Here is a 14,766-nt window from a genome sequence, read left to right on the forward strand (position 1 = left end):
ATGGACAAACATAATATTAATCTCAAACACAAATCCAGACAACTTTACCTACAAATTTGAAAATACATCATATAATACCCAAATACACTTAACACTTAATATATTAATATAAAGTTGATCGCTGTAAGAGATCAGACATATGTAATAATACAAAAGGATGATCAATAGCACTAGAATTTCAACAATTAAATTACAATATTGGATAGATCTACACACTTACAATACTGGATGGACGTTACCGAACAAACATTACCGAAAGTAATAGGACGAACGTTACGGGATGAACATTACCGAACGTTACCGGATGTTCACGAACACTATCGAACGGACTTGGGCCTTGTCCGTGTTCGTCCGTTAAACTTACCAAATGAAAATTTGTGTCCATGTCCGGTTCATTTATTAAACAGACGAACATAAAACAAACTTCTTGTTGAACGGACGATCGGACGTCCGGTTCGCTTACAACCCTAGTTGTTCGGTTACTTTTTACTAAGAATTACGGGTTGGTTTTGGTTACATCATGTTAAACTTATTTAAATGTTTTTTTATACTCGAAGTAAGACTTAAAACTTATTATTTTGAACAAAATATTTTAAATGTGAAGTCTCTAATGTGTGTCTAATAAATACTTTTGACCAATTGTTTCGGGCTAAAAAGAACTTCGAGTTAGATCATTTTGTAACATTCCAAATTATGGAATAAATTAATTGATGAAGTAAAATATAATTTTATATTTTACATAAAAGAGTTATAATAAAATCTATTGAAGAAACACTAAATGACCCCGGCAGATTACGGATAATCTTAGGGTGAAGTGGATGTTTCCCACGAGGGTTAGGTCCGGCAAAGATGGTTATTCTTCTCGACCTGCAAAACAGACACCGTAAGCTCGTCACTGAGAAGGGGGGGGGGGGGTTCCTCCTTGTGACCACCCTCCGGCGTGAGAATCAGACTAGATTGCTCTGAATATAAGTGTATATTGAGAGAAATAGCTAGAGAAGATAAGATAATATGAGATGATCCTACCGTTCTAAGGTGTTGGAGTATTTATAGCCGAATGTAGGTTTCCAAGCAGGTACGGCCAGCTGTATAATATTCGTTTTCCACCAACTACGGGCTATGTACGTGCCACGATGGGAGTTGGTGGGTAGGCAGCGGCTGATAGTGACATTTTGTACTGGAGCGTGCTCCTCCTCGTACTATTGTCGGTGAGCTGTCACCCTGTGATTGATTCATGGGCTGCTTTGGTCAGATCTTGTCTATTTTGTCCATACCTTGGCAGATATAGTACAAAAGATCTTCCAGAAGCGTACGGACTGGCTCTTTTGGCGGGAATATTCCCGCCCTGCTCATTCCTTCTTCATGTGACATTACTGAAGTATAAGAGTTAATGCCTTATGCGTGTAGCCTTACTGTTAGTGCGGGTAGCCTTCCTTCTTGGCTTGTACCCATAGCTGTGGGAACAGGCAGGGTACTGTACCAAGGGAGGCTTTCCTGCGGGAACAGCTGGCTTACTGCGTGTAAGGTCTTCATCTCTCTGAGCATGGTGGGTCTTGCGGAGCCAGTTGGTCTTTGCGCAAACGTACCTCTTCAAGGTGTATCTTGCGGGTCCAACTGGGCTTTGCGGGGACCTACCTCTTCATCTATGTAACAAGTTTGATGGGATTATAATAGTGGTATCTTTAATGTGCAAATATTAGAAGCTTAAGTTTTGTTGATATTATATAAAATAAAGAAGAAGAAGGACTTGGTTTGCAAACAAGTTCAAAGTGGGATGCAGGTGTAAAACACCTGGAATCACACGTATCATCATTTTATTTGGATGTGTGTGTTATGTATGGTGAAGAAGGACGGGAAGAACAAGAAGGTGATGGGAGGCTCGATTTTTGTATGAAATTAGAGGTTGAATTCAATGTTTTAACAATAATCACCCTACTCCTATCAAGATATTTTTGTAAGTTTTCTCATCTTCCTCAATCACCGTCAATACATGCACCTTGAAGTTTACTTGTGGATTTAATTTGATCTTCATGATTTATGTTCTATGTAAAATCAAATAATCAATTTCATTGTTTAATTTAGTCATGGATGAATCATAAAACTAGGGTTCATAGTAATTTGGGATTTTTGAATGAGTTATAGTGAGCATGTGGCTAAATGATGCTTGAATGGATTTTTAATAGCTTTTGGTTCATAATTACTAGGTTTGATGTTTCTAACATAATACAAGTGTTAATTTTGGGTTTGAGTTATGAAAAAGAGTTTAAAATGGAGGGTTGGGTCGAATTGAGGATGAAGCATAAACATGATTTTCGCAACTTTTACACTGGTTATAGGCTGTTTTGATAAAATCATATAAAATCAACCGAGCGTCCATTTTGGGTGTTCTTTATATGCTTGGAAACCTTGTAGAGTCTATTTTCTGTAGAATTTTAGAAGAAAAGGAAATATGGTCGTTTAGCAGGTGAAATAGTCCGGTGAAAACAGCTGCGCAGGAAGGGCTGCACATGATTAATTGGTTTTCTATAAACAAGTAAAAAAGTTTGGAAGTCAATGTGCGGAGGAAGAATCCAAGTTGATATCAAACTCAAGCTGACATGCAAAGGTTAGTACCGTGAGTACTCTAATTAGTATGTAAACTTTACATTATAATTATGTGTAGGGTTCATTTTAGCGTTTAGTGTATTTATTTCACTCATGGAAACTTAAGTGGTAAAATAGATTAGTTGAAGATCACTATCTATGGGTTTGGAAATTGAATGGTGTTAAAGTGTTAGTTGTAACAATGTTTGTTACTTATTTGACACAATCGTTGGCGTTAGTTTGACCCGTTAAGATTACTATTGGTAGTGAACATGAACCAAATTGCCCAGATAGTAATAATCACAAAGAAACAACACAAATGCGTATATATTTGTTCACGAGATTAATATCACGTTGGTGGTAGGTCTAGTGGTTTGTTTAGTTTAAAGAGGTTTCGGTCGTTATGGGATGTTGATAAATGGAATTGGAAGTAACCGATCTCGAGTTGCGATATTAATAGATTGTAAAGCGGCTGAGTTCATATATGTATCGTCAGTTTTAATGTCATTTGATGTGATTATAATGCAAAGAATCAGGTACGAAAGGCTCAGGTTCGTACATGCAAGTTGGAAATGCAAAAAGAAATGGAATATGGGGCTGCAGACCTGCAGCCAGCATAGGCTACCTTGGTATTAGCATAGCTTACGCTGGGCTGGGATGGCTACACTGAATCCGTCTGTGTGGAGATGAACACTGACCTAGCGAATGCTACGCTGGGCACGGTTTGAAATAGGATGTTTGATCAATTACAAACTTGTGTTTATTATGTTGGTTTATATACATTCTTTTGTATGGTTAATACTAATCGTGATGTGTAATGCCTTAGGTAAAAAAAAAAACAAAATCCGTATCTTAGCTCGAGATTAGAATGGGAACATGAAGATAATTACTTGGAGAAGAGGATAAAACATTGGATGAGGCAATATCTTGTGGACATGCAAATGAGACGATGTAAGGACAACAAGTATTTAAGTTTGTTCATTACATATGAAAGTATCAAAAGTAAAGCTCCATAGTAGGAAGGCTTGCGTTAAGGTCTCGGATCGGATTAAACAAAGATACCTTGTGTAAATGTGAAAATGATTACTTTCGATACCTCATGTTTGGTATAAAACATGTTAAGAATGTTTTGTAAACTTGTATTGGAGCAAATTGAAATGAAAACCGTAAGTCGTATTTTAAAGGTATAATCAAACTAAAGGTTGTGTAAAGTTTTTATCACCAAAAATATAAAATAAAATTAATGGGACCATTGTTTTTCCGCATAGCAACTCAATTATTTTGTTAGTTAAAACTAGGGTGTTACACATTTAAAGCCCAACAATGAAACCAGAAATCGATTTGTAATCAAACGGAATCCTTATGTTAAAAGTATATTTTACATAGGAAAGATGTATATCCTTTAGAAATTAGTAAATGAAAGGATTATAGTGCGTTTTGCTTTAGTTACAAGGGAGAAAATCATTAATTTGATTATTTGTATTGAATTTGCATATAACTTTTATCTTAAAACTTACCAGGTAGTCATAACATGTTACCAATGAACTCTTTGCATGTTAAACTATTCAATACGTGAATAGTTAAATCAATACAATGAACACAATTTATTCGACAATTTAGCTATTTGTGTTTTCTAAACTTTTCATTGATGATGCTCTAGTCACATTATTAATAAGGTATAGATTGAGCAGTAGTTTTATTGGTAATTTTAGCGACATTAATTTATTTTGGTAATTGGGATTACCTGTAGACCAAATGAGATAATAGTAATATACATTGATGCAAAGTAAAGATGTATAGAGTACATGCTTGATCAAGACGGTCGTGACTTCATTACCAAGGAACTCTTAAGTGGGGTTCTAAGGGGCACCACCCCTTGGTGGGTTCGAGACAACGCATTAAAGTGGTTAAGAGACAACGCGTTGTTAGTGTGAGTGGTTTTAATTGCAACCAGAACGAAATTACAACTACTAAAAAGATAGAATGTAAAATATTATACTAAAATACTTTGTTTAAACAAACCATATGAACGAAAAAAACAAAGCATGCACCGAATTGGTTAAAAACGCCCGTATTTCACAATTTGGACATAAAATCCAAACACCCATGTAGGCACCAATACCTGCGCCACAAGCCCACAATCCAATACACGAACGTCTGTCTTCCTTACCTTAACCAAACACCAATCTTGTTGTTTTTGGTATCATTAGTCTATTTTGGTAACCTATATTAGTTGTAGACCAAATGAGAAATAATAATATACATCGATACAAAGGAATGAAGCTAAGGAACTCTTTAAGTACACGCTTGACCAAGACGATCGCGACTTCATTGCTAAGATAGTTAAGGAGGGTTCCAAGGGGCACCACCCCGTGGTGGGTTCTAGACAACACATTGGAATGGTTAAGTGACATCGTTTTGTTAGTGGGGGTGGTTTTATGTAAGGCCCCGAACCCGGTGACCCTACTTTAGCGTCGGATTTACTCATAAACACAGTTCTTCAAATCAGAGTTTATTAAAACTTTTCGCGGAATATAAAACATCAATCATTTGTTACAAAACATTAAATCTTTTCTTTGATACCATAACACAAAACTTTATATTTAAAACATCTTTACTTCTTTCTTCAAATGCCAGTCGTTCAATCCATGCCGTGTGTCATCCTCATGCTAACTCTATAATCAGCTCACCTGCGTGCATACTAAAAGTCAGCTACGCTGAGTGAGTTCTAGTTAATCGAACGCCATACAATACATACACATACATACATATCTGTAGATACATATCCATACTTCACTAGTTACCCTTCTGTTCTACATACATACTTGCTACCATACATACATACATATCTACAATCACTAACCTCAGTCTACCGAGAGTACGTTCATAGTTTACCGTCTATACCTGTACTCAAGGTCGTGAACACGTACAAGGTTCGCAGTCCTTACCTATGTTCACCATTTATGGTACGTACAAGGATCGCGGTCCTTCCCTATACCATAGTACATCCACAACACGTACAAGGTTCGCAGTCCTTCCCTATGTTGCAACCTAATTCATAGCACGTACGAGGTTCGCAGTCCTCCCCTATGCTACAAAATCAGCACGTATAAGGTTCACAGTCCTTTCCTATGCTGAAATACATCCACAACACGTACAAGGTTCGCAGTCCTTCCCTATGTTGCAACCTAATTCATAGCACGTACGAGGTTCACAGTCCTCCCCTATGCTACAAATACATCACGTATAAGGTTCACAGTCCTTTCATATGCTGACGCCTATCTACATTACGTATAAGGTTCGCAGTCCTTATCTACGTTTACATATATCATCTACTTCACGTATAAGGCTCGCAGTCCTTAACTACGCCATTACCAGCCGAGTCTATGTCCGACAGAAGCTAGAGGGATTTGCCATCCTAACTTACTATGTCGAACGTAGAACTCACATGCCATTCGTGTACCTATATACACATACTTACATTATAACATAAGAACACTCTAGGCATTCTTTACCTCATTCATTTAACAACCATACCCCTTGTCGTTACGTGCAATATCCGAAGATCGTTCACGCCCCGACAAGTATTCATTTGAAATATTCATACATCTTCGATATATAATATTCGTACCTTTATTTTTAACCTGACAGTACGCGCAATATCCGAAGATCGTTTGCGTACCGACAAACAATCATTCATATCTATCACACATATCACATATGACATACACTTATCACTTAGGATAAATGTATTAACAACACATCGAGTATGCACACAGCCCCGAAAACATAACAAGGAATGGGGCTAGAAACTCACCTGAACACGGTTACGTTCACCGTTGATCGTAATCCCTTTCTTCAGCTGTGCACGGCTGACTGTATAACAAGTACACGTATCAAACAACTATCACTACTCATATCATCTTTCCAGTCTTAACTACTACCCACAACGAACGGGGGTCCGGGGGCAGCGCCCCTGGCAGCGGGGTCTAGGGGCGGCAGCCCCTAGCAGGGTCCAAGGGGCAGAGCCCCTGGCTGGGGTCGAGCTGCCAGGTCAGCTTGGAAAAATTTTATTTCCATTAACTGTCTTAACACATTTTTCATTAGATTTTTAATTTATTTTCTAATCGAACTTGACTTTAGGCGAAGTTAACCCTCGGGCGAACTTAGCTCTAGGCGAAGTTAACCTTAGGCGAACTTAGCTTTAGGCGAAGTTACCAGCTAGGCGAACTTAGCTTTACAGCGAAGTTGCCATCAGGCGAACTTGGCTTCAGGCGAAGTTGTCATCAGGCGAACTTGGCCTCAGGCGAAGTTACCAGTTAGGCGAACTTAACTTTACAGCGAAGTTGCCATCAGGCGAACTTAGCTTGCAGGCGAAGTTCATCAGGCGAACTTAGCTTGCAGGCGAAGTTCATCGCTTTGAAGGCGAAGTTGCCCAGTTGCAGGCGAAGTTGTCCAGATCAGCCGCTGTTCGGTTTCTGTCCAACATTTTGAGCGATTTTAACACCCTTGCTATGGTTCAATATCACCCACTACGCTTCCCGACCATTTTCGGTCGCTTATACACTAAAAAGCTTGGATCTTTAAACTTCAAAGATCAAGAATCATACCTTTTTGAGCTTGTTTGGATCTCGTTTAACTTGTTAACACACTAATCGCTCTCTCTCTCTCTCGGATCTGCCCGTTCCTCTCCTCGGCCCGGCGGCGGTGTAGATGGTGTGTGTGTTTTTGGAGTGTGTGTGTGTGTAGAAAGTAAGGAAATGAAGATATTTTTGGGTTTAGGGGATATTTATATCCCTGAAATCTCATGGACCTAAGGCCCATTCTCATTTAACCCGTCTCCATTAATCCAACACTAGCCCGACTCATACCAACTCCTACTCTATTATTTATTTCCCGAACCCGAGTCAACTTTCCCTCTATTATTAAGTAATATAATTAATATCATTTTGGAAATTTCGGGATGTTACATTTTAATTGCAACCGAAACGAAATCACAATGACTAAAAGGACAGAATGTATAATAATAGACTAAAATAACTTGTTTAAACAAACCATATGAACGAAAAAAGCCAAAATACGTACCGAATTAGTTCTCAAAACGCCCGGGAGTTTGGACAAAATATCCACAAACACCCATGACCCATGTAGGCACCAATACTTGCGCCACAAGCTCACAATCCAATACGCGAACCAACGTCTGTCTTCCTTACCTTACCTTACCTTAAGAACCAAACACCAATCTTGTTGTTTTTAGGTTACAAACCAAACCAAACCAAACCCATCAATCAATTTAACCCAGATCCCGTTATCTTTCAACGACAACCCACTTTCGTATTTCAGTTCAACATTATTATTTTCGCTGCTGCATAGATTAATGAATTCAAGGTTTGTGCTTTTTCTCTCCAATTATTATTATTACTATTTCATGTTCTTTATTTACCCTCTTTTCTTTTGGGATGTCAATGTCACAATCTAAATAATAAAGTTTTAGTTTTTTTGATTTTGTGACGACTTTTGAATATATATTGTGGGTGCATGCAAATTTGACATGGGTTGTTTTTACTTTCTTAGTTTGATGATTACGATGATGTGTTATTGTGATTGTATCTTGCAACTAAAGCACCTATTTTTATGATTTTAAGTTAAGATATAAGCTTAATTGACCTCTATAACTCATGTTTCTAATTTTCTTGGATTAAAAAGGTTAAAATTTTAATGTTAATGATTGTGTTTTGAAACTGTTATTTGGTTAGTTAACTTCAGTTCACAATAATCAGCTCCTAATGCTTAGACTTAGACAAACAATTGATTTTGATCATTTGAAGGTTAATTGACTAGGTCACACTAGCCTTTAATGTTTGGTCATTTAATATATGTATAGTATGTGTACCTAGATGACTTTTAATTATGGTTTTTCTTCTATTCAGGAAGCAGTAAAGGTCGATAAGGTGATACTTATTATACTCACATTTGTCTATACAAAGTGTGAAGAGGCTATAATGAATTTAATGAGATTAAAGTGCAAGGATAAAAGATAGGACATCATGTGTCAACCATGCAAGTATTTAATCGGTTTAAATCATCCCAAACAAACTTCTCGTCGTGCCTTAACCCGTTACACTGCCGAAACAAATCGTTTTTTCGGGAATAATGTTTTTACAAGATATCTATCGAGTTCTTCGAAGTTATCAGGCGCTAACTCTACAAGATTTCTTGTGGGATCGTATGCAAATTCTAGTGGTTCTTTTAGGTTTTATAGCTCAGAGGGTGATGGAAGTAATGCAAGTGAAAATAAACATGTGCCGTTAAAAAATGTTTCGGAAATTGATAAGGGTGTTATCGGTAAAGGAAATGTAAAGGAGGGTGTGAATCAGAGTGATGCACATGCTTGTTTAGGAGAGCAAGATCAGAAGGAATGGCTTCTTAATGAGAAACTGGCTATTGAAAGTAAAAGAAAAGAGTCGCCTTTTTTAACCAAAAAGCAAAGATTCAAAAACGAGTTTGTAAGGAGGATTATTCCATAGGAGAAACAAACGATTTCATGGGATACGTTCCCTTACTATGTTCAGTAAGTATATAGTTTTACTTTTGTTTTAATGTATTTGTTTGCTTGATGCTAATTTATTCTTTTGCAGTGAGCATTCCAAGAATCTTCTAGTGGAATGTACGGCTTCTCATTTGAAAAACAAGTCGTTTGCTACTACATACGGTTCACGCTTAGATTCTTCAAGTGGGAGAATCTTGCTTCAGAGTGTACCAGGTATTTATAGACAATTGATTCCAATCACCTACCTTGAAAGAATTTGTGTAGGTTATTTTCATCAAAGGGTCAAATGTGGATTGCAAGAGTCAAGCGAGTTGACAGTCATCCGTAGTCGTTTTGTTAAGAAAAGTTAGATTTTTGTTGAGTTGCAGTTTTTCGTGATCAATTCTAATTCATTACTTGTTTATGTACTTCTAAAAAGTGAACAAAATCGAGCCGACGTGTCAGGTTTTTGCAGTCATATTTAATACATTGGATGCTTATATAATTATAGAATATTAACAAAAAAAATTTGTTTGTGTGTGTGTGAATGATTTGATGTTGCAGGCACTGAGCTTTATCGGGAGAGATTCATCAGAGCACTTTCACGAGATTTACAAGTTCCCCTATTGATTCTTGACAGCAGTGTTCTTGCTCCTTATGTAAGTTAACACCATGTTTGTCTTTTAGCTGTTCCAAGAACCATGCAGTCATCTTTTATCCTAATTTGTTCTCAAATTCTTAACTTGATGGTTAATTGTTGCAGGATTTTGGTGAAGATGAGAACGAATCAGAGGGAGAATCAGCTGAAGAAGTTAGTTCTGAATCAGAAATTGAGGACGAAGCAAGCAATGAGGAAGAGTGGACTAGCAGTAGTGAGTCAAAATCAGATGATGAAGATGTTGAGGCTCGGGCCGAAGCAGCCCTAAAGAAGCTTACTGGAAATCTTGAAGGCTTTGCAAAGGTTTATTTATTTATTTATTTATATATTTTAGGCTTTTTGGTCATTTTATCTAGACTTAAAAGAAAAATTAACAGAAGTTGGTGTTAATACCCAAACTCGTGACAAAATTAAAGCCAAGCATCCCAAACATGCAACTTTGTAAACCTGTTACTTTGCCTAAATCACAGGGACCATCTGTGTAGTTAACTCTTTAGCTTATTTTAGTAACTTAGCATTTTAACCTGTAACAGAACATTACGGTTGTTAGGGAGATTTCTTCTGAATCTTCAAAGCAGGAGGATACTGAGTCTTCTGAGGAAGCAAAAGAGCCATTAAAGAAAGGTATAATTCATTTTTTCGAATCTATGCAGCCCAAATGTTTTATTCAGTTATTTATATGAAATATATTTTCTTTTTTATTTATAGATGCTTCTGTGAGATAATAGTAACGTTCTAGTGATATTTTATATACTTTAATCAGGGGACCGTGTCAAGTATGTTGGGCCTTCTGTCCGTGTGGAGGAAGATAAAAGGGGCATAGACACTGGCCAACGTGGGGAGGTTTATGAAATTGAAGGAGAATCAGTTGCGGTTATTTTAGATAGTGCAGAAACTAAGACAAGCGATGCGAAAGATAATGAGCAATCTGACACGCCACCAATATACTGGCTTTATAGTAAATCTTTATTTAACTTTGTAGCTGATATTTTCATAATCATTTTGCAACATGCTTAACTAAGAAGCATAAAATGAGTCAATAGAGTTTCTTATTTTGTTTATTGTGTTGATCACAAATAATTGTTTATTTGCAGTGAAGCATGTGGAGCGTGATTTAGGTACTGAAGCTGAAGACTGCTATATTGCAATGGAGGCGTTATCTGAGGTTACATAAGCACTTTAATAGTTCCTAGTATTTTCAGTTTCAAAAGTCAAAAAAACTATAAGCTTAAATATTTAATTTGTTACTTTCTTTTAACTACGATGGCAGGTTTTGTCGTCTGTGCAACCACTTGTTGTGTATTTCCCAGACTCGTCTTTGTGGTTGTCACGGGCCGTTTCCAGTTCGAACCGCAAAGAATTTGTGAATAAACTTCAAGAAATGTTTGACAAGATAACGGGGCCTGTTGTTTTAATATGTGGGCAAAACAAAGCTGCAACTGGATCAAAAGAAAAGGAGAAATTTGTAAGTTTGAATCTGCATTTTTTTATTCTCTTATTTAAACATTTTGGTAATCTTATTTGTTTTCTACTTTGTCAGCAGACTATGATTCTTCCAAATCTGGGCCGCCTTGCGAAACTGGTATAACAACCCCTCCAATAAAAAAAAGAGAATTAATAAATTTTTAGTTGCAATCAATACTTATATTTTTTACTGCAGCCTCTTTCTTTGAAGCGACTTACTGAGGGACTAAAGCCCACAAGAAGGCCAGAGGACAATGATATTTATAAAATATTCACCAACGTTATGTGTCTACATCCTCCAAAGGTACATACATATAACAATCTTCACAAAAAAATATAGTTATTAGATGCGCAGTTAACTTTCAGTGATCTTTATTTGTCTTTTGTTCAGGAGGATGATTCCCTTAGAGTATTTAATAAACAAATTGAAGAAGACAGACGGATTGTTATATCACGAAGTAATATTAATGAATTGCAAAAGGTATAAATAATTTTTAGGGCTTAAGCTAGTCAGTTAAAATATACTTTAGCTGTTTGGATGAAGCTGTAATTTTCTTTTATAATACCGTAGTTTCATGACTTCATCAATGCATTACTCACTTTTTATTATATTTTTTAGGTTCTTGAGGAAAATGAGCTAACTTGTGTGGACCTCTTGCATGTAAATACTGATGGAGTGATACTGACAGCCAAGAGTAAGATCAATTATTAATTAATTTATTTTTATTTTTATTTTTTATTATTATTTATTAATGTTCACGTTAAAATATGTTTTGAATTTGCAGAAGCTGAGAATGTTATTGGGTGGGCTAAAAATCATTACTTATCAACTTGTGATCTTCCTTCCGTCAAGTCAGATAGATTGAATTTGCCCCGGGAAAGGTAATTAATATATTTGATTAACCATCAGTCAGTTTGCTAAGCGGTTTGTTTAATCTATTTTCACCATCTTATTTTGCGTGTCCCATTCCATGACGTGTGACCACACAATCGAGTTCACTATCTCGTTTGTTAAGCGGTTTGTTCATCTATATGCATTATGTTTAAGCTGCCATCGTTTTCAATAAGTAGCCTTGAAGTTGCAATTTTGAGATTAACCGAGCAGGAATCAATATCCAAGAAGCCAACACAGAACCTGAAGGTTTGTTTCTTTTTTTTTAGTGGTAGCAATGTCAATACATTTATTTATGAAACGAGTCATTATGGGTTAAGTTTGTATAAAAAGTATAGTAAAATTAAAAAAACAAAAAACAAAAAGGTAAGGTCAAACGAGGGTCAAAATTCGGTCAGAATGTATATTATATTTTTCGTAATTATGTTTGACGCAGTAATTGCTTATAAAACAATTCAGGCAAAAAGTGTTTTGGGTCAATCCGAGCCAACATGTTTTGACCCACACACACTGACCCGTTCCTTCAATGCAACCTGTAAACATGTGTTACTTGTGGCAGAATCTTGCTAAGGATGAATATGAAAGCAACTTCATTTCAGCAGTCGTTCCACCCGGTGAAATTGGTATTAAATTTGATGATATTGGTGCTCTTGAAGATGTGAAGACAGCATTACATGAATTAGCCATTCTTCCGATGAAAAGACCCGAGCTTTTCTCACATGGGAATCTATTGCGGGTACTTTTTGTCGTTTTAGGCTTTTTCTTTTTCCGATGGGCAAGTTGGTCATTTTACAATATTTGTAACTAACAAAAACCTCTTGTCAGCCTTGCAAAGGAATATTGCTTTTTGGTCCACCTGGAACCGGGGAAAACGCTTCTTGCAAGGGCACTTGCAACTGAAGCAGGAGCTAATTTTATCAGCATAACCGGGTCCACACTTACATCTAAGGTACTTTAAACTTTTACATTTTTAAATCATTAATTGTTTTAGAATTATTAAAAATAATTTATTGATTTTGTTGCTCACTTGTGCAGTGGTTTGGTGATGCTGAAAAACTTACAAAGGCCTTGTTCTCATTTGCCAGCAAATTGGCACCCGTTATCGTGTTTGTTGATGAGGTGAGTTACTTTTAATGTTGATAACCGTTTAAGAGCCCTATTGTTTTTAACAGAAGTTTAAACCATTATGATTTCTATACTTTTTGATTTAAGTCTTTTCAGTTATTCACAGTTTAGTTGAATATTTAAACAGGTTGACAGTTTACTGGGTGCCCGTGGTGGTGGATTTGAACATGAAGCAACGAGACGAATGAGAAACGAGTTTATGGCAGCATGGGATGGATTGAGGTCAAAAGATAGTCAAAGGATTCTCATTCTTGGTGCCACAAACCGACCTTTTGATCTTGATGACGCCGTGATCCGACGGTTGCCACGAAGGTAAGATGATATTAAAGAATGTTGCGTGTTTTATATTGGGTGTATTGCACTTCTGGTTAATTTCTACCTAGTGATCTTACTTTCAAAGTAAGCCCCTTATAAGGGCCTGTGTTGTTAGTTTATAATCAGTCTTATTGGTTTTAGGATTTATGTGGACTTGCCGGATGCTGATAACCGTTTGAAGATACTGAAAATATTTCTTGCTAAAGAAAACACAGAACCCGATTTTGATATCCGAGGTCTTGCTAATGCAACTGAAGGATATTCAGGGAGTGATTTGAAGGTATTCTTCTCGTTTACATGGTATTTGTCTAGAGGTTAACTGGCTTGATCAATGGCTTTATCATGCCTATTAATATCTATCTTTTTCTGCAGAATCTTTGTATTGCTGCAGCATATAGACCTGTTCAAGAACTTCTAGATGAAGAGAAAAAGGTAAGCATTCTTCTGCCTTACTGACTTATGAATATTTCTTAAAAAGATTTTGTCTAGAACTTTGGATAACACGTGTTATTTATTTTGGCACAATGCTTGCAATGACTAACGTTTTCAAGCTGTTTTTGTAGGGAAAGAAACAGGATACAACTCCATCATTAAGACCGCTTAACTTGGATGATTTCATCCAATCCAAAGCCAAGGCAAGATCTTTCATTTGTTATATTTGCTTGCTATTTGTCTATTAATCTTTATTCCTTTCAATCCATTAACTTTAATTGAAATATTGATAAAAAGTTGTTAATTTGTGAAATGTTGAATGAATAGGTGGGGCCATCGGTTGCTTATGATGCTGCAAGCATGAATGAACTCAGGAAATGGAATGATCAATATGGAGAAGGCGGAAGCAGGAAAAAATCACCATTCGGTTTTTGATGCTACCCGCATTGTTAAAGATAGAAGATTAATGTAGGCAGTCATCATTGTACTTGTAATTTTTTGGGAGAGTGGCTTCTGGGCATGTGTTCATCCCTCAAATCAACTGTGTTAGAATGATAGATATCAGCTGATAGCAATGTGTTCTTCAACAATTTTCTATTAATTTCAAAAGATTTTATCTTTACCAGAAAAGACATAGGGTAGCACTATTCTAACCTATTTATGTTTGATTTTAGATAGTTTAATGAGTGGAAAAAAAGCGTCTTTTATGGGCGCTTCTGTCGGGCGCAATTGCATCAAATTTATGTTTATTCAATGCAGCAAAGCTAT

General features: G+C 36.5%; 1 long non-coding RNA gene and 1 pseudogene across 2 annotated transcripts; both read left to right on the forward strand.

Annotated features, from left to right (window-relative positions):
* The first annotated feature begins 1,818 nt into the window (after positions 1-1,818).
* Positions 1,819-3,719, forward strand: LOC143532497 (uncharacterized). Its single transcript, XR_013135185.1, has 2 exons — positions 1,819-1,954; positions 2,462-3,719. It is a non-coding gene; the product is annotated as an uncharacterized LOC143532497 (long non-coding RNA).
* Positions 3,720-8,585: 4,866 nt separating this feature from the next.
* Positions 8,586-14,673, forward strand: LOC143532498 (uncharacterized; annotated as a pseudogene). Its single transcript, XR_013135186.1, has 22 exons — positions 8,586-9,154; positions 9,222-9,346; positions 9,677-9,771; positions 9,876-10,073; positions 10,304-10,394; positions 10,534-10,728; positions 10,865-10,935; positions 11,041-11,235; positions 11,311-11,352; positions 11,431-11,538; positions 11,626-11,715; positions 11,854-11,929; positions 12,020-12,116; positions 12,306-12,375; positions 12,686-12,862; positions 12,952-13,075; positions 13,162-13,245; positions 13,379-13,563; positions 13,708-13,846; positions 13,939-13,998; positions 14,130-14,201; positions 14,326-14,673. The product of XR_013135186.1 is annotated as an uncharacterized LOC143532498 (transcript).
* The last annotated feature ends 93 nt before the right edge of the window (positions 14,674-14,766 follow it).

The sequence above is a fragment of the Bidens hawaiensis genome, unplaced genomic scaffold, assembly GCF_021521415.1.
Source record: "Bidens hawaiensis isolate Kalapana, Puna unplaced genomic scaffold, B.hawaiensis_p1.1 tig00009447_1, whole genome shotgun sequence".
NCBI classification, from domain to species: domain Eukaryota; kingdom Viridiplantae; phylum Streptophyta; class Magnoliopsida; order Asterales; family Asteraceae; genus Bidens; species Bidens hawaiensis.